The sequence below is a fragment of the Cupressus sempervirens genome, chromosome 10, assembly GCF_028749045.1.
Source record: "Cupressus sempervirens isolate cs-2001-9-10 chromosome 10, ASM2874904v1, whole genome shotgun sequence".
NCBI classification, from domain to species: Eukaryota; Viridiplantae; Streptophyta; class Pinopsida; order Cupressales; family Cupressaceae; genus Cupressus; species Cupressus sempervirens.
This window is the reverse complement of record NC_143127.1, coordinates 803,431,557-803,454,945: the sequence shown is the minus strand read 5'-3', so window position 1 is coordinate 803,454,945 and position 23,389 is coordinate 803,431,557.

Sequence of the window (23,389 nt, the reverse complement as noted above, 5' to 3'; positions counted from 1 at the left end):
ATTAATATGTTGCAGTTGTAGCTCTACAAGATCATAGGTATAATCCTTCTTTACCAATTTATAGCCTACATCTACTACAATACAAGGCACACTGTTGAGTCTGTTGGATTGGTAGAATTTGTGTACAATGACCCTAATAGCAAAGTCAACTAGAGGGTCTTGGATAGTGTCAATTGTCATCCCTCTCTTATTCCACTTAGCACCTATGTTTTTCTCAATTGCCTCCTTAGAATCACTCCTAAGGGTCTTCGACCGATCTAGGGTTGGGTACCCTGTCACTCTATGAACAATTCCCTTTGTGATTTTTATAGTGCCATCCTCCAACCATAAGCTACCATCATGCATTATGCTCAGCACTAGCCTAATCCATTCAGTCTTGAAAATGGTGGGGAATCCTAGGGCTCGTGTTAAACCCTTCCTCTCAACAATATGAAATTCTTCCTTCAACACTCCATTATCACACAATTTTTCATAGGCCTCCCTCATTTCCATGTCACCTATGGCTCCAATCTTGCAATTATAGCATCTCCTTACATCTTGAACCATTATAACCTTAGGGGGTATGATGGATAGGGCTCCAGATGGGTTGTTTTTATATGCAACTTCAGGTATTGGATAGAAATTGGGTTGTATGACCTCTTTGGACACTAGTTGGACTTCAAATGATTCCTTCTCCTGAGTTTTTCTAGAGCTAGAAGCCATTTTATACAATCTAGAGTTTTAACACGAAGAAAACACAAAACTGCGTGGCTCGGCATAGTCGTAAATACCTTGAAATCAATAGAATCGTGCTGGAATGTCATTGAAATCTTCTTATACACTAGATTCTCTGCTTTGGATTCACTTTGCGCTCTTTCTCGTTTTTGCTCTTCGGTCGCAATGAGGAAAAATGATTGAAAATACAATAATATACCCTATTTTCATCGCATTTAATGCTTAGTGCATTTATAGCTATCCACTTGGCTTCTGAAGGATTCTATATTATTCAGTTTCCATTTCCTTTTCACCACTCGGCTTTCACAGGAGTATTACTTGGCTTCAATTGAGATTTCTTCTTCACTCAGCTTCCTCTACCAACTTAGCTCCTACTAATCATTCGGCTCCTATAGTCTTGACATTCAATTCGTCTTGTACTAGATTTTTACTTAGCATATGAGGGCAACTTGGCAACACTTGTGAAATCTTGAATTTTTAACTTTGCATCTTTGTTCATGTTGATCTATTCTTTTTCCAATACTTTCTTGTCTAGGAACTGATGTATGATAAAACTTTGTAAATTAGTCCCTTATGCCTTCTCTTGCTTAGTTTGATGAAGTGTGACCACTTGACCTATTAGGTGAAGTCATCCCTTTATTGGATGTGCTACTCCCATCTTTCTTCTACCATCTCTTGTTCATTTCTCCTTTGATGTGTTCAACATCTACCTTCTCTTTACCTTTGTCATTCTTTGAGTTGGATGTTTTTAACCTTGTTGGGTAATTCCTACTGATATGACCAGTCTTCAAGCAACTAAAACATGTGGTTTGGCTCAACCATCTACTGTAGTTTCCTCTGAAATGTCTCCTTATGCAATTTTCAAGAATGTGTCCATATTCTTGATAGTAATGACAACTATACCTAGTGTTGTAATCCCAATTGTAGTGATGTCCATGGTTACCTTCCCTTGCTGTCTGATTTGATGTCCACATAGGTTTTGATCTACACTCAAAAGCTATATGTCCATACTTCTTGCAATTATAGCAATGACCTTCAAATCTTGGTATTCTGATAGTCCTAGTCCTACAGTTATGTGCTTGATGTCCTTGTTTTTTTGCACTTATGACAATGACTTGCATTCTTAGGCTTGTTATGTTGATGGGTATTCTTAATTCTACACACATTAGAGGTATGTCCCTTTTTACCATAGAAATGACAAGTGTTCTTACCTTTGTTACTTCTTTCTTCTGCAGTCTTGGATGATTCTCCTTGTTCAGTGCTGATGTAACCTAGTCCTGAAGTGTCATTGCTAGCCCTTGGCAATTTCAGTAGCTACTCAAAATACTTGATGGCCTCATTAGGTTTGTTGAAGCTTTCTGTAATCTTCTTCTCTCTTTTGATGTCATTTTGTAGTTGTTCATTTTGCATCTTCAGTGTAGAGATCTCAATATCCTTGACATTTAATTCATGATGTGTATTCATCATCTGACTTAGGGTGTCTAGCTGCATGTTTGAAATTCTTGCTAGCTCAATTGACTTTTCTTCCAATCCGTTGGCAAGATTTCTCGTCTTCTAGCATAGCCTTTTCTTCAATGGCTCTTTTCTTTTGTTCAATTACCTCACAAAGCATCATGGCTTGTGATTCTTGTTCAAGCTTGAGTGTTTTGATTTCTTCTGCTTGGGCTCTATTCTTCTCCATCACGTCTGCTATTGCTACATCAAATTCTTTGGAATCTCCATTTGAAAATAGATTTGAGGTGTCAATCTCCTTGTACTGTGTGTCATTCTTAGCTATGGCAATCTCTCTTCTTCTTTTTAAGGATTTTCTCAATTCTCCTCTAGCTTCTTCTAGTGCATGTAAAGCAAGTTGTATATCAATTGCTTGATTTTCTATGATCTTCCCAAGTTTGTAGACTTCCATTTCTAGATCTTTTCTCCAAGCTATAAGGCTTCTCCTTGTGAGAACTTAGCTTTGATCCCAATTGTTGGAATTGACAAGTGGAAAGATTTACTTTTGAGAGAGGAGGGGGGGGGAGGTGAATCAGAAGTAACTAACTTTAACCTTTTCAAATCCTTTTAACTTGAACCATTTACACGCATCTAATTCATCTAATAAACATGAAAGTAAAGACATGCATGAAAACAGATAACACACAAATTTGGTAACCTAGAAACCCTCCAAAATGAGAAGATAAAACTGGGGTGGGGATGACACCCACAAAATATCACTGCAACAATGTGTAACTGTTTAAGGTTACAATGTTTGACCACTTCTAATGGTCTGCCTTGTGAAAGGCATGTCCATTTAAAGACTTCACACCCTGTTAAAAGTGACCTAGTTAAAGGATTTCACTACCCTGCTAAAAGTAGGTATGGTTAAAGGACTTTTGTACATTCACTTGGAATGCCACCCTATTAAAGGATTTACAAATGGATGCTAGGCCAACCTAAGTCCATAGGATTTCCATATCTAATACAATTGCTAGAGAGTATTAGAAAGTCTTTGACCTGATAGCTTTGCAAACTTCAAATGCTGATTCCAAATCCTTGTTCTGCTCTGTCACTCTTCGAGGTTTTGATACTCTGTTCTTGAACAACTAGATTTTGCTATGCTACTCTATTTTTCACTAAGTCTTTTTACCCTTCTGCACTTCACTATAATTCACCCATACACTTCTTTCTTGCATATCCTCTCTCTTGCATAATGAGGCTTTGTTCTCCTTTTAAAGATTTCGAAGACTATGGTTAGGTATGAATCTACGATCAATATTAAATCTTCATTTCCTACTCATTTCTTGCATTGTTCCTATTGGTTGCATGCCTTCTCCATTTTTCTTATTGGTTGCACGTTGATTGCATAGGTAATGCAAAAGATTCGATCTTATCTTCAAGATCCTTTGAGATTCATCCTATGTCGGCTCCAAAAATGGTTTACATCTAAGTTTATGAAGAAACAAACTCATATGTTGATTCTGTGTTACTCGGCACATACTAGTTGCTAATGCTCGACACATATAGGAAAATTGGCTCACTCGACTCTTATAGCAATTCTGTTTCACTCGGCATCTATAGTGACTCGACATCTATACTTTGCTTGGCACTTGAACTTTTCTCGGCACCTGAAGTTCACTCGGCACCTATTGAATTTTCTAGCTCGGCATACATTATAGCTTGACTTTTGTATTATACTCGACATCAACTAAAGAATTGGTTAAGTGTGTTGACACTCAATTGTCAAAACCAATCTAAGACCAACAAATATGCAACTACTAGCTAATGTAAGGCAGCCAAAGAACTTAAATCAATTAATGAACCAGTATAAGGACACGGCTAAAAACCATCTAGAAAGGCTAGATAGGAGGCTTAGAGGGCTAGTTAGGTAGGCCACACATCCTATGGACTAAAATAATACTTTGAAAAAATAAATAACAACCTTTAATGTAACCAATGAGATAGTAGCAAGATCATGGGTTCATAAGTTGGGCACAATCTTGGTACATAACCCATGGAAGAAGAAAGAGCAATATAGTTTGCTACCATGCACCTAAAGGGAGTAGCATATGATTGGTGGCATCATGGATTTGTTTCCTAGGACCACACCATGGTACATCCCAACAAAGATTTTGTTAAGAGGTTTGTTACTCGCTTTGACTAAAAAGACATAGAAGTCTATTACAAAGACTTGGTCCAACTTAAGCAGGAAGGACATGTGGAGACTTCCATACATGAATTCCAAAGAAGTTTTGCAATAGTTCTTAATATGCTACTTAAAAAGACTAACAATGTTTTTTTTAGAACTCTTTAGTGATAAGTTGACAAGTATCATAGGCCTAATTCATTGATGATGCTATCGAGTTAGCCCTTGACTTGGAAGTCACACACTCTTTCCAAACTCAAAAAAAGAATGAGTTCCAATTAACGAAAGTCTATTCCTTCACAAGAAACTAGAAATGAACTAAAAAAGCAAATAATATTGTTTCTCTAGCAACAAATCATGGGAAATGACCCATGGGTCATTGTTGCCTTGCACAATGAAAGGTATATTTGATTGAAGTCCATTCTAATAGTGAGGAACAATATGAGTAGGACAACACTGATGAGGTTGTTACACAGTAGGTTAAACCCTAACAAATTGAGTTGGAAGATACTACAATTAGAGATTTCACACATCACCAATTTCTATGGAGTACCATGTAGCCTTCCTTTTTTATCACTAGATAGAAGATTATATATTTAGTGAACAATGAAGCTACACACAATTTTATTGATGGAGTGGTAAGAAAACAAATTTTAGGCTGAGGAGTTTCTTGGAATTTGTGTTATTTTTCCAAATTGTTTCCCACTAGGTTGCAACCGAGTAGTGACACAAATAAATATACAAACCGAAGAGTACACATTGACAGGTAGTTTTGTATGTGCTTGGATTGAGCAATGTGAATGCTCTATTAGGAATATGTCAGTTAGTTTCATTTGAACTCTATGTTCAAGACTTTAAACAAATGCAATTGGAATTCATAGTTTGATGGTAAGAAAATTATGTTGGCTATGGAAGATGACGGTCAGTGAGTGGTTTTAGCTGAAATGATGGCAACCTTGTGCAAACATAGTGATATAGAGTTGCAACTTAATGTTTTTTTTGTATCAAACCAAACTTATATCACAAACAATGAGTTGTAGTATCACATAGATATCCCAAATATATTAGATAAGCATAGTGCAAAGTTTGGAGATATTTGTCCTTGTCCACTAGATTGTGAGTTTGAGCATGACATTGAGTTTGATGGAGAAAAGTTAATTATTACCATGCCCTACCGAAACCTACGTTGTTTTAAGGATAAAATTCAAAATAAAACCAAAGAATTACAAAAAATAGGATACATATGTCATAGCTCTAGCCCTTTTTCTTCTTCAGATGTTATGGTGAAGAAAGATGGAACATAATGCATGTACTTGGATTATAGAGCCTTACAAACAAAAGGACCATAAATAATAGGTGTCGCATTCCTAGAAACGATGAGCTTCTGAAGAGTTGTACGATGTCAAGTATTTTTCCAAAATTGATCTTTTTTTAGGCTATCATCAAATTAATGTACGGGAAGAAGATATACACAATACTGCTTCTTTTCCACTATGGGCACTTTGAAGCCCTTATCATGCCCTTTGAACTCACAAATGCACTAGAAACATTTTAATCTTGCATGAATCACACTTTCCATATGTAGTTGTGTAAGTTTGTTCTAGTATTGTTTTAAGACATCTTGGTGTAATCAAGCCATGGGACAAACATTTGCAGTAGATGGATGTTGTCATGTGTATCATGAAGACATGGTCACTATTTACAAATGCCTCCAAATGTAAATTCAAGATGACAAAGGTTTTCTACTTAAGACTTGTGATTGGAGTCTATGGTGTTAAAGTACACTAAGAGAGAAATCAAGTAATTCTAAATTGCCCACCTCTAGAAGCATATGAACCGTGAGGACTCTTGGGCTTGTGTTTTCACTACAAGAGGTTTGTGGAAGGGTTCTCATAGTTGGCATTACCCTAAACCAATCTTACTAAGAAGGGGGTGTTTGAGTGGTCTAGTAAGGTACATGTCACATTTCACAAACTCACGAAAGTTATGAACACTTGTCCAATACTAGCACTCCCTAAATTTACACAACCATTTGTTGTTGAACGTGACACACTGGGACAACAAATTGGTATTGTTTTGATGTGAAATAGGCACCCTATTGCATCTGAGAGCAATAAATTCAAAGATCTAAAGAGATTTTTGTCCACATATAAGCAGGCGCTAGTCATTATGTATGTGTTAGTCAAGTTCAGACAAATGTGACTATTAGGCATAAAATCAATATAAAATGTATGAATACAAGCATGGAGTTGAGAGGATGTTTTAGATTGTGAACTTACTTTTCCTTATACAATTACTTAGCCTACTGCTCTTCAGTTGCTATTGTAGACTCCGATCCAGCCACTAGAGCCCGTTGTTGGTATGCTCAAGCTATTATCCTGCTAAGATCAGTTGGGATCGACATCGACTGTCTCCCTCCCTAAAATTTCTCACTGGACACTCCTGCTCATCTCCTCCCCTCTCGACAGGAGTTGAACTAGTATGTAAGACTTGACATATACAGGCAATATATTATTCGGACCTAGGTTGATCCTCTTGGGGGTCTACATCCAAGGATAGCATTCTACGCCGAGCACTTAGATATTCGAGATGAGATTATTATAAACCCTAACTACTTACACAAACATTGGACACATGCCCTGCATATCTCTCTTGGTTCCTTTAGGGTGGGCTCGCACCGACTCCGAATCTAGATTGATCACCATATTGATAGAGAGGATCGGGTTTGTAGACTTTATACCTTAGCAGAGGCAGAATCTAAGACCCATTTCCTTTTCAGATGCCTCATATATTACGAGATTAGAGGGAGATTTTATTGTTTATTTAGAGAATGAAAATCCCTCTCGAATTTTTTCAAGTACACAGATCAACGTTGTGTTGCGCTCTATCTTCGTGAGTCCTTACAACTTGACAACCACACTTTACACGCTCTATCTATCAACGTTGTATTGTGCTCTATCATTGCCCATGAGCTAGACCCATGCACAACTTCTAATGACCTTCTTCTCGTCCTTAGCTCCGACTCAGGGAGTGAAGTGACCATGTAGTTTTCATAACACTGGTCATTCCAGATTAGTGAGACCCCACAATGGGCCTCTTCACTAGCGACACTCCCCTCATAGCACTCAGAGACACCACAAGGCCCCTGGTAGCCGTCGGCCATATCAGTAGTTGTTGGATTTGTTCCCTTTGAGGATAGATACCTAATCCTTTATATGATGTCTCATGCTTTCTTCTTCATTTATTGTGTTTGTTCTTCTGTGGACATGGTTTGATGCTTTGTTTGTTCGCTATCTTCTTGGTTGTAAACTTCCAATCCCATAGACCCATGTTGTGGTCTTTTGTTGAACATTAATAAAATTATCTTATATTATATTATCTTATGCCTCTAAAACTACATTGAAAGATGTCATCCAATAGGCGTAAAACCAACACAAAATGTATGTAAACATGCATAGAGTGTAGAGAACATGTTAGGTTGTGAAATAGTTTTTCTTGTACCTATTGTATATGAGCAATGTTAGTATGCTAATAGAAACCAAATTTAAATAAAGCTTCTACAAACTAAACAAAATTCATAAACTTCAAGATAGACTAAGATGAACTCTCAATTGAGAATATGAGCCATTAATGGGCTTTCTCAATGAGAAGCTCTCTTGTTGAGTAGCTTTGTCTAAATAGATAGGATGTATGCTCAAGCTTATGCTTCAAAAAGGGCTTCAAATGGAGTTGGAATTTGGGTGTGAGTGTATGGTTTTGATATAGAATGGCTTCTCAAAATAGCATTATGACTTTACTTCATGGATTGTGTTATTTTGCAAAGGGGAAGGATCCAATTTATAGGCAAGAGGCTTGAGGGATTGAGGGCTAAGATGCAAGGATGGGAAAAAGCTCATGGAGGGCTCAGATTACATGAGAAGAGAGCACATGGATTGTGCTTCCTTACAGCCAATCAGAGAGTGACACATGTCACATGGTGAGAGGATGGAGGAAAGGGGAAGGATGAGTCAACAAAGGAGGCTCAAGGGATAAAATCTTCATAAAGACCCTCATAATGATTTGTAAGAGCAATAAAAGGGCTTGGAAGAGTCATTTATGACCTAGTGGGCTTCATAAAGTTTTATGGTTGAGATATTTTGAGGGTGATGAGAGCAATTTCTACTTGGACTTGATTAGGAGGGTTTTAAGCTTGCTTAGGCTTCTGCAAATGATTAGAGGATGGATTAAGATGGTTTAGGATTAGCTTAGGGATAGGCAAGTGGATGGCATTTAATGAGGGTGGGTGAAGGAGGAGATATTTGTTAACTTTGGCTTGGGTTAGTAATTCTTAACCCATGTTTAGGGAATGTGACAAGGTTAGGAGGGGATTAGGATTAGGTTTAAAGACATCTTCTAGAAGAGTTTAGACTTTGGATGAGGATAAAGACTTTCTAGAATAGTCTAGAATTTCTTAGGATGAGGATGAAGACTTTCTAGAAGAGTCTAGAACTTCTTAGGATGAGGATAAATTAGATTTTTAGGAAATAAATAAAGTTTTATTTATTTCAAGGGTTTGGGTTGAGGAGATATTTATTAAAACTTTTTAATAAACATGAGGATTAATATTTAATCTTAATTAAATATTTTGAGTTGGGATTAAGGGTAGGAAATGATGGGATTAGCCTTTAATTAAAATTAAAGAAGGATTAGAAGATTTTGGAAGAGGTTAGTGGTCTTAAGGAAATTGGCCAAGTTTTGGGCAAAAAATAAATTTTTTATTTATTTTGAATTTTTTGGTCAATTTATTAATTAAATAATTAATAAATAAGGAAATAATGTTTAAATAAGATTTAAACATTTTTGGGAGGGATTCCTTAATTAAATATTTTTAATTAAGATGAAGGGATTTAATCGCATAAAAATTAATTAATTAATTAATAAATGATGATGTCATCAGAACTTTTTCAGAAAATAAAAATACTTTATTTTCTAAAAGTTTTTAGGTGTCTACATTTTGCCCCTCTTTGATGTGATGCCGCAAGTGGCATGGCATCAAAGATAAGAAAATAAGATGCCCAAGGCTAGAGCAGAAGAGGAGAGAATGGACTGTGAGATGCCCCCTCAAGAAGGTAGCGGGGAGAGAAAGCAAGGCTCGATGGCTTCTTGAAAAGTACAAGAATCTTGGATAAGCAAGGAAACTCAGATTGGCAAAGAGAAAGGGCTGAATTAGCTCAAACTCTCACTATGGGAGAATGATAAAGGAGAATCAGATGCAGAAGAGGAAGCAAACTTAAGACTTTAGGGAAGGTGGAGGATGAAGGAGCAGAGCGCTATAAAAAGGAATCCAAGATAGGGAGATGGATGAGGGGATTATAAAGTTGATGCAATAGGATTTCAAAGAGTCAGATTGGTGGAAGATGGGTTTCGGAGATCCCTAGGACTAGGATTGTGGATCTCGAATGATGAGGCTTGGTGGATTGATTTGGATTGGTGGATCCCTAAGACTAGGATTGTGGATCCCTAAAGCTAAGAGTGATGAGTGATTCAAAGAGATACTGATGCATAAGCTGGGGTAGGAGAGACGGATGCTGGATATGGATGGGGGATAATGGAGATGAAGGAAAACCATTGAAGCTTTTTGAGCAGGGGGATACTTCAAAGAGAAGTACCACCATGTAGTTGAGCACTAGATTTTCTATAGGACTATTGGTTAATTGCCAAGGTTACCAAGAACATCAAGGCCTTTTCACCAACCGTCCAAAGGACTGACAAACTAACTCAAAACAAACACGCAAGGATTGCCCCAGCATCACACATGAATCCTAGAGGAAGCAGCGTGGAAACGACACTAGAGAACCCACAAGCAAAAAAGAAAAACAAATAAAAGACCTGATCAAGACCTTATGTTCTAATTTCCCCATTCCCAGCATACCATGATATGGAAGATCGTGGCAACCTTGAGGAGGGAACAAGGAGATTGCTTGGAAAAGATACTTCAAGACCCAAAAGGGAAGATCCCGAATCAAAAGAAAGTGAAAATCCAAAAGAGAGTCATTTGCCAACGAGATGGGTAGGACGAGGTACTAACGGACCAAGATCATACATGAGGAAAGCTATATCCTGCAAGGACCTATCGGAGAGCACCGAAGCTGGTGGATTTGGATGAGTGATGCGTCTGGCAAGCTGAACTAAGAAAGATAACACTTTGGTGACAAGAAATCTAGCTAAAGGATGCGTTGGAATAGCTAACCAAGATGTGTGATGGGTGCAAGATGCTGATCAAGGACGAACTAACACAAACGCTGGATAGATACAATGGTACTAAGCTAAAGAGGATGTACAAGCTGATGGACCAAGATATGTTACAAATGTACAAGTTTGTTCATGTTTTGGTTTTTGTGAGATGGAAATGTTTGTGAAGAATGGGATGTCTATAATAGGTGATAGGTGGATAGGTAGATGGTTTGCAAAAAGCTTAAGTGAAAATGGGGTTTTGTGTGTGCATGTGATAGTATACAAGCTAGGATACAAGATTATTTATAGGCTGGAATATGGTACAAACCTTGGACAAGATTCGGATAGACAAGGTATGGTACAAGATTTACAAGGTATAATACAAGATTTGGTACAAGATTTACAAGCTGTACAGGAGGTATTTACAAGCTTCGTCAGATTTTGGATATTTGGTTGGAACACCAAGGGAACAAGCAAGTGTGTCTTATGAGATGGTGGGTGAATGGATGAGGGATAGGATAGTGATAGATAATGGATTAGTCTTTAGTACACAAGGTGCCTAAATTACCAGGTTTTTACCAAGGTACCTATCCAAGGCGCTTGAATTGCCAAGTTTTCACCATTGGACGCTTATTTCTCTTTACTATTTTTTTTTGTATTTTTCAAAAGCTAGGTATACCAAGGATCTTCAAGCATAGAACTTCTTGAGATGAATGATGTTAGTAGGATCATTCAAGATTTCTCCTTCCGGTGTAGATAGTTGAAAGGCTCCGGAGCCAAAGGAAGCAGTGACAACATAAGGACCAAGCCATGTAGGTTCAAACTTGGCTTTCTTTTCTCGATCTGCTTGGACTTTCATGTTTTCTTTAAGGACCATGTCACCTGGCTAAAAGTTTCGTGGAAGCACCTTCTTGTTGAAATTCCTTTTGAGATGAGTTTGATAGACTGTGAGATGATCATAGGCTTGTTGTTGCTTCTCGTCTAAGAGATCTAGCTGGGTGAGCCGAGCTACTCTATATTCTTCATCTGATATTTGCCCTTGCAAAGATATGCGCAAGGAGGGAAGTTCAACCTCTATAGGTAGTACCGCTTCGGCACCATAGACTAGGGAGTATGGAGTTGTGCCTGTGGATGTACGGAAGGAAGTTCGATAGGCCCATAGGGCTGAATTTATTTGTAGGTGCCAATCACGGCCGGAATCATTGACAACTTTCTTTAGAATTTTGAGGAGGGTTTTGTTAGTTGCCTCTGCTTGGCCGTTACCTTGTGGGAAATATGGGCTAGAAAAGTGGTGATGGATGCAGAGGGAAGTGCATAATTCTTCCATGTTGAGATTTTCAAAGTTACCTCCGTAGTCGATGAAGATGGTGGATGGGATGCCGAAGCGAAAAACAATGTGGTACAAGATGAACTTGGAGACCTGAACTCCTGTAGCTGAGACTAGGGGGACTGCTTCCACCCATTTAGTGAAATAGTCTGTAGCTGTTATTATCCATTTATGTCCATCAGATGAGAGGGGTGTGATAGTTCCAACTAGATCAAGGCCCCAACAAGTGAAAGGCCAAGGTGGTGCAATAGGCTGTAGATCCTGTGTTGGAGCGTGCACAAGATTTGCATGCTGCTGACATGGGAGACACTTTTTGACAAAGTCACAGGAATCTTCTTCAATGGTAGGCCAATAGTAGCCTGCTCTAAGGATTTGTCACGCTACGACAATACCACTCGTGTGGGCACCGCAAAGTCCAGAGTGTACTTCCTTTAACACCATCGCGGCCTCATTTTGGTCTAAACATCGAGAGAGAGTATCGTGATAACCCCGACGATATAGGGTATTGGCTATGATAACATAGCGGGATGATTTTCGAATGAGGTTTTAGCGTTGGGTACGTGTGAGGTGAGGGGATATCATACCATCGTTAAGGTAAGCGTGAATCTCATGGTACCAAGGGGATTGGGGACCAACCAAGATACAAACACAGTTTGAATCCTCATTCGCATAGGCGGGTGTGAGGAGTTGCTCCACTAAAAACTCATACTGTGTAGCTGCTTGGGGAATTTCCAAGAGCGAGCCTATAGTAGCCATAGCATCTGCTGCTTTGTTCTGTATTCGAGGCACTTGTGTAAACTGAAGCTTTGTAAAATGTTGGGTTAGCTTATCAACTAGCTCTTTGTAGGGTAATAGCTTTTCATCTTTGGTTTGATATTCATTTAGGGCTTGCTTGATGATGAGCTAAGAATCACCAAATATTTGTAGATCAGCAATGTTCCATTCTGCAGCTATCTTTAATCCTGGTATGAGGGCCTCATATTCAGCTATATTGTTGGTGCTAGGGAATTGTAGCTTGAAGGCTTTTGGAATGTAATCTCCTTGAAGTGTGACCAACAATATTCCTGCCCCTGATCCATGAGATGTGTATGAGCCATCAAAATAAAGTTTCCATGGGGGTTGTTCTTCAATTAGACAGATATGCTCATCTGGAAATTCTGTGATCAACGGATAAGAATCTATTAGAGGTGCATCAACTAGGTGATCTGCTATAGTTTTCCCTTTGATTGCCTTTCTATCCACATACTAGATGTCAAATTCACTAAGGAGCATAACCCATTTGGCCAAATGGCCTGTAAGTGCTGTTCTAGAGAGCATATACTTGAGAGGGTCAATCTTGGAGACCAGTTGGATGGTATGACTTAGCATGTAATGGCGAAGCTTTTTAGTTGAGAAAACAACTGCCAAACAAGCTTTTTCCATAGGAGTGTAATTGAGTTCATAACCAACTAGGGTTCTACTAATGTAGTAGATGGCTCTTTCTCTGTTGTAGTCATCAAGCTGTGCTAGAAGTGCCCCTAGAGTAGTAGGTGTTGCTGATATGTACAAAATCAGGGGACGACCAAGAACTGGTGGAACCAAGATAGGGGGATTGATGAGATACTGCTTGAGATGGTCGAAGCTGCGCTGACATAAAGGATCCCACTTGAAGTTCTTATCCTTCTTCAGTAAATGTGAAAATGGTGTACACTTATCTGCAAGCTGGGAGATGAAGTGCGGAACAAATTGGAGCTTTTCTTGAAGAGAGTGAAGCTGTCGTAGTGTCTGGGGAGGAGGCATGTCTAAGATAGCCTTGACCTTCTTGGGGTCGATCTCTATACCTCGTTTAGAAACTATGAAGCCTAGAAGCTTGCCAGATGTGACCCCAAAGACACATTTCTTGGGATTCAGCATGAGATGATATTTGGCTAACCTATCAAAGACTTTCTCCAAGTCAGCAAGATGATCCATGAAGGTATGAGACTTGACCAAGATATCATCCACATAATCCTCCAAAATGCTATGGATGAGATCATGAAAAATGGCTGTCATAGCTCTTTGATAGGTAGCCCCAGCATTCTTTAGGCCAAAAGGCATCATGTTGTAGCAAAAGGTTCCCCAAGGGGTAGTGAATGTTGTCTTATGCTGATCCTCTTCTGCAATCTTGATTTGATTATACCCAGAAAATCCATCCATGAGGGACAAAATTTCATGTCCAGCTGTAAGATCTACAATCATATCTATGTTGGGCAAGGGAAAATCATCTTTTGGACAAGCTTTGTTAAGATCTCTGAAATCAGTGCAGATTCTGATGTCACCAGAAGGCTTAGTAACGGGGACCATGTTGGAGATCCACTCTGAATAGTCGATAGGTCGGATAACCTTAGCAGCTAACATTCTTTCTAATTCAGCTTTGACCAATAATGCTAGCTTGGGGTGCATTTTTCTAAACTTTTGTCTAACGGTCTTGATCTTTGGATCGACTGCAAGATGATGAACTACAAGCTTTTGATCAAGCCCTGGCATGTCCTGATATGACCATGCAAATCGACCAATGTTTTCCCTTAAGACTTCAAAGAGGAGATCAGCTTGGTCTTGTGATAGGGATGCAGCAATGTGAACAAGTCTGGGGATCTCTGAAGAACCAATGTTGACTTCTCGAGTATCCTCAATTAGAATAGAAGACACCTCTGGTCGATTATCTTGAGGAGGCAATGCTAAATCCTCATGTTCTTCTTGTGGCTCTGGATTTTCTTGCTGAGGGGTTCTCTTCGTTGCCTTAGCTAGTCTCAGATTCACCTTAGTTCCAGTTTTGGGTGTATCGGAACTAGGTTGGGGATTTTCTCCAAAATACCCCTTGGGATCTAGCTTGTAGATATAGGCAGAATCTGGCTTTGTTTTCTTGTGAGGAGTTTCAGTTCCCATGAATCTTAGAAGTGCCTCCTCTGATGTGAACTCATCGATGTGTATGACACTTGGTTGGTTCCAATCTATGAGTTGTGCATGGGCGAGTGGTAGGTCAATGAGGTGGATGGATAGTTCTTGGAGAACAAAGTCTCCGAGGGAGATTTGGTCTAGGATATCGTCGTAGGCTCTCTTTTCAACTTCTTCAGGAATGTCTTCGATTTCGACAAGGTTGCGGTGAATGTTCGAAAAAGCGTGACCGTTCTCATTGGTGCCCCTAGTTGTGGGTATGCCAAAGCCAAGACCTGACTTCGATTCCCACTTGTGTGCATCGATGGGGCACTGCATGCCTCTTTCTTCTAGTCCTAGACCACCACCTTGATAGTTCCATTTTTTAGTGATGAGCTTATGTTCTTGGGGATACTTTTGGCTGAAGTGATCAAGGCGTGCTTGATTTCTTTGAGGTGCATCCTTATGTAACCATTTGTTGATATCTGGAGTGAGCTCCTCATGAAGAGGGATTTTCGAGGATACAAAGGTTGTTGGGCCAAACTGTTTGTATCGAGGAGGTGGAATCTCCTTAGCTTTGTGATATGTCGGTCGTCCATGGGCATGTGGATCAAGTGGGAGTGCCCTGACAGCAAATGCATCTGACAGACTATACTCTCCACAACCTTTGTTATTGATCTTCACAGTAGACAGGGTAGAGGCGAGGATGGTTTCTGGGTCATTATAAGTGTGGGATGAGCTGGTGATGGATGTGTCGATATCAATTCCAGGGCAATGGTTTGTATATGAAGCTTCAACCGCATTGTAGTAAGCAAAGGGTTCTGGATCGGCATAGATGGTTACCTCAGTGCTTTGATGTGAAAATTTGACGCACTGATGGTAAGTGGATGGAACGGCTTTCATGGCATGAATCCATGGGCGACCGAGGAGGATGTTAAGTGGTAGGTTTAGATCAATAACATGGCAGAGTGTCTCTTGGATGACTGGCCCAACCTTGATTGGCAGCAAAATAGTTCCTTCTGTGATTCTTTCCAAGTTGTCATAAGCTTTGATGGTGATAACCTCACTGATGATATCTGCCTCAGTATACCCAGCTTGTTTTATGAATTTTAGGGTGCAAATATTCAAGGCTGATCCATTATCTATCATTACTCTTTTCACAGCAAAGTTGGATACCATGATGGCTATGCGAAGCAGAAGGGTGTGATCTGGCTCGACCACGGGTATGTCGGTGGGCTTGAAAGATAGGGCACATGAGGAGGATAGGTGTCCAACAAGATTACGAAAATCAGTAGCATTGATATCTGAAGGGACACGGGATTCTATGAGAGCACTGTCAAGGATGTTCTTGTACACAGGACTAGTGCGAAGAAGGTCTAAAATTGAGATTTGGGCTGGCATGTTCCCAAGGTGTTTCAAGATATTGTATTGGCTTTTTGATGGAGTTGATGGTGCTGGTGGAACGGGGAGGCCTGCGATGTTAAATCGCGCTCTTCGAGTGGTGACTGCACACTCATTGTTTGGTCCTTGGATATTGATAACATTGACAGAAGGCTCTTTCTCGAATATACAACCTATAAGGCTACCATAGTCTATATAGGATGAAGTGTGGTCATTGTTCTTCCCATGCTGTTGGTTTGGCTGACAGTTGTTGGTGTTGTTGTTGTTGGTTTGGATAGGTGTTTTTCCAGGATTTTGGTTGTGGTGTGGAGGAAAAGCATTTTGATAGATCTGTAAGCCTGCATTGGGAGAGGTTTGGGCACCAACAGTGATTTCCTTCCGATCAATGAGGTCCTGCACATAGTCTTTCAGTTTCATGCATCTGAGGGTAGTGTGACCTTTTACCCAACGAAATTTGCAGTACTCATTATCTTTGTACCATGCAGCTTTGGATTGGCTTGGGTCAATTTGCTGGGTAGGAGGAAATTTGATGAGGTTTTCCTTGACTAATTTCTCAAAAATGACATCCAATGGCTCACCAAGGGGTGTATAGTTTCTAGGTGTAGGTTGGAATCTAGGCTTTTGTCCTGTAGCTACATTGATGGCATTAGCTTGATTGCTAGACCCTTGAAAGTTGGGTCTTGGATTGTGGTTTTGATAGCTTTGGTGATTATGTTGTTGGTAATTGATAGCTTGTTGATTGTTTGGTTGATATGGTGGGTTGGACAGGTTTTGAGAAGGACCAACAATATTCACATGTCTGGTGTCAATGACGCCATCTGTTGCAACGTGCTTGTTTTTGTTCCAATACCTAGACTTGTCATTGGAATGTGATTGATTTTGGTTGGCTTCCTTGTAAATCTTGACCACACCATCTTTAATGAGTCCTTGTTCAAGGATCATTCCTTTCTCTTTGATATCTTTGTAGGTTTGCAAACAATTCATGGTCATGTGGTGAGCCAAGCTAGGATGGGCATTATCAATAAACATTTTCACCACATGGCGCTCTGGCAAGGTGCAGGATATGCGAGTGGTAAGGGTTTGCCATCTTTGCAGGTATTCAGCAAGGCTTTCTCCACCTTTTTCCTTAGTGTGGACAAGGTCAACTATTGATAGCTCTGTTTCAACAAGATGGGCATATTGGGCTACGAATGCCTCAGATAATTCAGCAAAGTTTTTAATTGTGCCATAGGGGATTCTATAAAACCATTCAAGAGCTGGTCCAACCAAGCTTTTGGGAAAAAGGCGCAAGAGGAAGACATCATTGTATGCTACGTACTGGCAGTGCATGTAAAATTCTTTGATATGTGTGACAGGGTCTCCTTTTCCTCTAAATTTGTCAAATTTGGGTACCTCAAAGTGTTTGGGAAATGGTGTCATGGTAATGGCTCTGTCAAATGGGTAAGGACACACATTCTCAAACTTGAATGTCTTCGGATCATTCCCTTCTTGGATGGCTTTCAGAGCTATCTTCATTTGCTCCCATTCTGAATTGATAGGTGATGGCTGGGGTGCCCCCAATGTAGGAGTGCCTTGAAGTAGGTATGTGTTGGATGGGGCCACTGAATATGGATGGCTGTGAGGGATTTGTTGATAGGGATTGTACATTGTTTGGGCAGCTGCATGGTGGATGACAGGTTGCTGAGGGGGAGGTGGCGCATATTGCTGCATGTGCTGCGAGGCTTGCTGTTGATATGGGATTTGAGGTTGGGATTGAGGAACATAAGCTGGCTGTGGGATAAATGGATTTCTTTGTGGAGGTAAGGTATAAGATGGTTGTGAGGCTTGGGGAAAGGATCGGGGGGCTTGTGGGGTTTGACCAATATATGTGGGTTGTGCCCCCATTTGGGATGGTATCTGCAAATAATTGGTGGTTGGCTGGGGTGGTGGATTACCTCCTAGAAGTGGCATTGAAAAGTAGTTGGTAATTGGAGGTAATGGATTAGTTGGTGGTGGAGGTGGTGGGAATTGAAAGCTTGGGAATGGAACTGATGGGGTTTGATAGCTTTGTGGTTGGATTTGGAAGCTTGGTAGAGTGGTGGCAGGGGCTGGGGTCACTTGGGAGCTTGGTAGAAAATTGGTAGTAGCTTGTGGGATTTGATAGCTTTGTGGAGTGAGGGTAGTAGCTTGTAGATTTGTGGCTAATGGTATTGAGCTCCCAAGACCTAATGGAAATGATGGGATTGTGCTTTGGGCTGTGGTGAACAAGTTGGGGGTAATGAAAGGTTGATTACTTGGCCCCATGGATGGCAACCCTATTGTATATTGCTAAGGTTGGCCAAAGATGCTAGCACTGATTTGGGAGATGGGTGGATTTGGAAGGCTGGGCTGGGGAGCAGCAGTAGCAATAGTGAAGGGAGTGAATGGTGAGGTGTTTTGGGTAAAGGGGGTTTGGAGCGGAGAGGTATGAACCAAGGATGGAGTGGTGGTGGCTGAGTTGGCTTGCGGCATGGAGATTTCAACTTGGGTGAATGATGGTATGTTTGGGTCTGTTGGATCATATGGATTGGCTGGAGGCTCTTCTTTTGGCATATATTGAGGATAATTTGGATCATAAGAGCCTATGGGTGGTGGTAGCTGCCCAAACAACGGGTGAGATGGATCTGATAATGGAGGGGGTCTTCCAAAGTCAAAGGTTCCTACATTGTCCCTTCGAAAATTAGCCATGATTGTCTCTTTGTTCTTGTCTATAATGGCATTTACCAATACTACATTTCCTGGTTGGTTCATGAAAGCTTCAATGTCAGTAGATGATGGCATAGCTTTCTCTGGGCTGAAGGATGGTTGAGTGCTCAAGGGGGGTGAGGCTGTTCGATCCAAATGATAGGGCTCCATTGTTTCTTTCTTCTTGGCTAAGCGAGTGACGGGTGGCATGAAAAATGCTCCTAGGGATGAGATGCAATAATGCTAATGGATGCAAAAGGGGGAAGGCTTCTCTATGCAAATGATTTTCTAGGTTAAGGCAAAGCTATATGACAAAACCTAAGGAGGATTGGGTTGGAGATTCTAACTTCAAAGATATGTTGCCAAAGCACGAAAGGTCTGCTTTCCTATGTGTAAGCTTGGTGGTGATTGTGTCAACTTAAGGATAGACTGATGATCCTTTAGGAAGAACACGAGATTGACCACTTGTGGATCCCAACCTTTAGCTCAAGGTGATGAGGGATAACAAGTGACAAAGTTGGATTACCCTAGACAAAGCTCTGTCAAAGGGATAACCTTGGTGAGATTGACGGATTTGGTAGATTTTAGGAGTGGCAAACTTTTGGCAAAAGTGACAACAATTTTGAAGGCTTGGATGTGAGGTTTTGATTGCTGGCTAGATGGTTTGATTCTAAATGAGATGGATGAGCTAATAATGCTTAAGGGGATAACCTAAGATGGTTGGCTTTTCTACAAAGATGACTCTAAAGTGAAGCTTATCCAAGAAGATGTGGAGAAACAAGGGTGTCTAATCATAGAAATCATGCCTAGTTGGTAAGGCATAAGCAGGATTAACTCCTGGATGTTGGCTAAATTTGATGTTGCGCTCTAACCAGGCCTCTTGAAGTGCTTCTTCGGTAGCTTTGTCCTCTGCTTTGTGGAGTTTGGCAATTCGTGGGCTTGGTGTTATTTCTTTTCTCTTGGCTGAAAGTTCTTGGTATGCTAGAGATGGTTTGAGTTTAACTTTGTGAAACTTCTGTTTGAGTTTGGGTTGCTCTGACATCAATTCCTGAATCTGCTTGGCTTTGAGAGATCTTGGTTGTTTCGCTTCAACTCGTTCAACTTCTGGAATAGGCAGTGACTACGCTAAGTATGCCCTAAGCTAGGATTGACCAAGTTTGGCAAACATTCATTCAACAAATAAAAGATCAAGCAATAGATAGAAACAACAAGATAGAAGTTTTTGATTCTTAGAAAGTGATACTTGCGCCAAGGAGTGTGTATGTTCTACAAATGTTTCGATCAGTCACTTCAAACACATTAACATCCTAGATGGTTGTCTACAAGGCTGACAGTTGGTTTAGCTAAGGAGTCCTCGATATACCCAAGGTACGTGAGGCCCAAATTCGTAGATGAGACCAAAAAGATGTCACACAGCTGAGAGGAGCGGTAACCCACTTCTCCTCTTTCACTTCTCAAGGGTATAAAGTTCCTTGAGGCTTAGCCCGAGTGACAAAATCTTGATCCCAAGAGAGGTGCCTTTCGATTCACCTCCCGATTCTTATACTCCACCAGAACGCTGGAGTTGAGGTCGTCCAAGGGGTGATGAAATCCCCAAGCAGGCCTCCTAAAAAGAAACAAAGTTTTGGATCCTAATCTTATGCACCCAAGATGGCCTTGAAAGACGACAAGGGGAGAGAAGACTTGGATGACCTTGAGCTAAAAAACACGCTTGTTCTTTTACCAACTGACTCTTATGTGTGCTAATCTAGACTTTGCAAGCACTCATGTTTAAGAGACAATGTTCAATTCCAACTTGAAGCGCCAACAAAAGTAAATCGATCGAAGAATGCAAACAATAAGAAGAGTTAGGGTCAACAAAAGCAAACTCACGCACCCAGAGGCCCTCCACGTCAAGTATCGATTAATTTTCTTTAAGGCATTCAAGATTGAGTGTGAGTTTGTTTTAAGCCCAAAACAAAAGTGTGTGAGATTCGATTTCAAGCGTGCGTCCGGAGGCTCTCCACGTCAGTTGTTGTTCAATTTTAGTGCCCAAACTTGAAGTGTGATCGATTTAATCTAGAGTTTTGATCATTTAAGAATTTTGATAAAGTTAAAGCAAACATTCAAAGACCAAGTGAGTGAGTTAGATTGTGGAACATTTAACACCTTTTTCAAGTAGACCCATCCCCATAAATGGCGCTGAGATTGCAACCAATGGTTAATATTTGATGGGTGATTAGAAAAGAGGTGAGTCCAAGGAACTACTCAAATTGGTTTTTGCAAATTTGTATTTTAACTTAACAAAGTTTTTTAAATGTCCAAAAATCAAACTTTACCTAGATTGCATGTGGAAAAGAGATTTGTTTTGTTCAATTTTTAGAAGCTCCAAATGAAGTGTTTGATATTGCAATGCTTAATTGATCCTTGGCATTCAAGATTGGATTTATTGTTTTAATCATGCATTCAAGGAAAATTTGATTTTAATCCATGGCATTCAAGAGTGATTTTAGCAACATGCATTCAAAGACAAGTGGTTAAACATTCAAGTTTTTTCCTTTGAGCATTCAAGATTGAGATTTTGTGTGTTGTTTTAAGAACTTTGAAGTACTTTGTTTTAACCTTAGATCATTCAAGATTGTTTTGGACTCAAAAGTGAAAATGACTCTTTGGACTTTGGTTTTCATTCAAGATTTTGTGTTATAGTTTGCATATTTTAAGCCCCAAAAATGATATTCCTAGATTGTTTTGATGCATGAAAAACTTAAGAAACATTCAAGATTTTGCAACAAGACATTTGTTTGGAACAAATAACAAAGCTTTTTAGGACAATTTTGGCAACCATTTAGGACTCTTAGTTTTCATGAGATTTTTAAAAAAACTTTAAAATATTTGCAAATGAGGTTCATTTTATCCTTGATTGATGCTTTGAGTTTGATTTAGATTTTAGTGTGCACTTAATGTTGATTTTGAACCTTTTGAAATGGAAACTTGAAGTTCTTTTTAAATTCCCAAAAAATAAAGTGTTCCTAACTTTGCATAAATGCATCTAAAACCTTGATGTTGCAAGGATGCAAATGATTGGATTGGTTTAGTTTCACTTGTTAAAAGATTTTTTTTTTTGGCAAATTTTTAGTTTTTAATGGATTTAAGTATGATTTGGGGGTTCATTTTAAGCACTAAAAAGAAGTGTGTATGATTTTGCTTCCTTAAAAAAAAAGGCCAAGATCTCCCACAAGAAGAAGAAGAAGAAATAGATGGAATAAGAAGAATATATACAAGAAGAGGAAGAAGAATTTCAAGTTCTTTGTCCACCTATAAGCTTGAAAAATGTGCAAACACTATGAGATATACTATGAGTTCCTTTGTCTTCTTCATGCTCATGTGGACCTACAAAACCAATTTATACAATCCTACCAATCACAAAAACAAGCAAAATTAGCCAAAATCAGCAAATGACATACAAAATTTGACTAAAAAAGCTAATGAAGATGACCCATGCGGGGTCTCACCGGGCGTGCCAAAATGTATATGAGCAATGTTAGTATGCTAATAGAAACCAAATTTAAATAAAGCTTCTACAAACTAAACAAAATTCATAAACTTCAAGATAGACTAAGATGAACTCTCAATTGAGAATATGAGCCATTAATGGGCTTTCTCAATGAGAAGCTCTCTTGTTGAGTAGCTTTGTCTAAATAGATAGGATGTATGCTCAAGCTTATGCTTCAAAAAGGGTTTCAAATGGAGTTGGAATTTGGGTGTGAGTGTATGGTTTTGATGTAAAATGGCATTATGACTTTACTTCATGGATTGTGTTATTTTGCAAAGGGGAAGGATCCAATTTATAGGCAAGAGGCTTGAGGGATTGAGGGCTAAGATGCAAGGATGAGAAAAAGCTCATGGAGGGCTCAGATTGCATGAGAAGAGAGCACATGGATTGTGCTTCCTTACAGCCAATCAGAGAGTGACACATGTCACATGGTGAGAGGATGGAAGAAAGGGGAAGGATGAGTCATCAAAGGAGGCTCAAGGGATAAAATCTTCATAAAGACCCTCATAATGACTTGTAAGAGCAATAAAAGGGCTTGGAAGAGTCATTTATGGCCTAGTGGGCTTCATAAAGTTTTATGGTTGAGATATTTTGAAGGTGATGAGAGCAATTTCGACTTGGACTTGATTAGGAGGGTTTTAAGCTTGCTTAGGCTTGTGCAAATGATTAGAGGATGGATTAGGATGGTTTAAGATTAGCTTAGGGATAGGCAAGTGGATGGCATTTAATGAGGGTGAGTGAAGGAGGAGATATTTGTTAACTTTGGCTTGGGTTAGTAATTCTTAACCCATGTTTAGGGAATGTGACAAGGTTAGAAGGGGATTAGGATTAGGTTTAAAAACATCTTCTAGAAGAGTCTAGACTTTGGATGAGAATAAAGACTTTCTAGAATAGTCTAGAATTTCTTAGGATGAGGATGAAGACTTTCTAGAAGAGTCTAGAACTTCTTAGGATGAGGATAAATTAGATTTTTAGGAAATAAATAAAG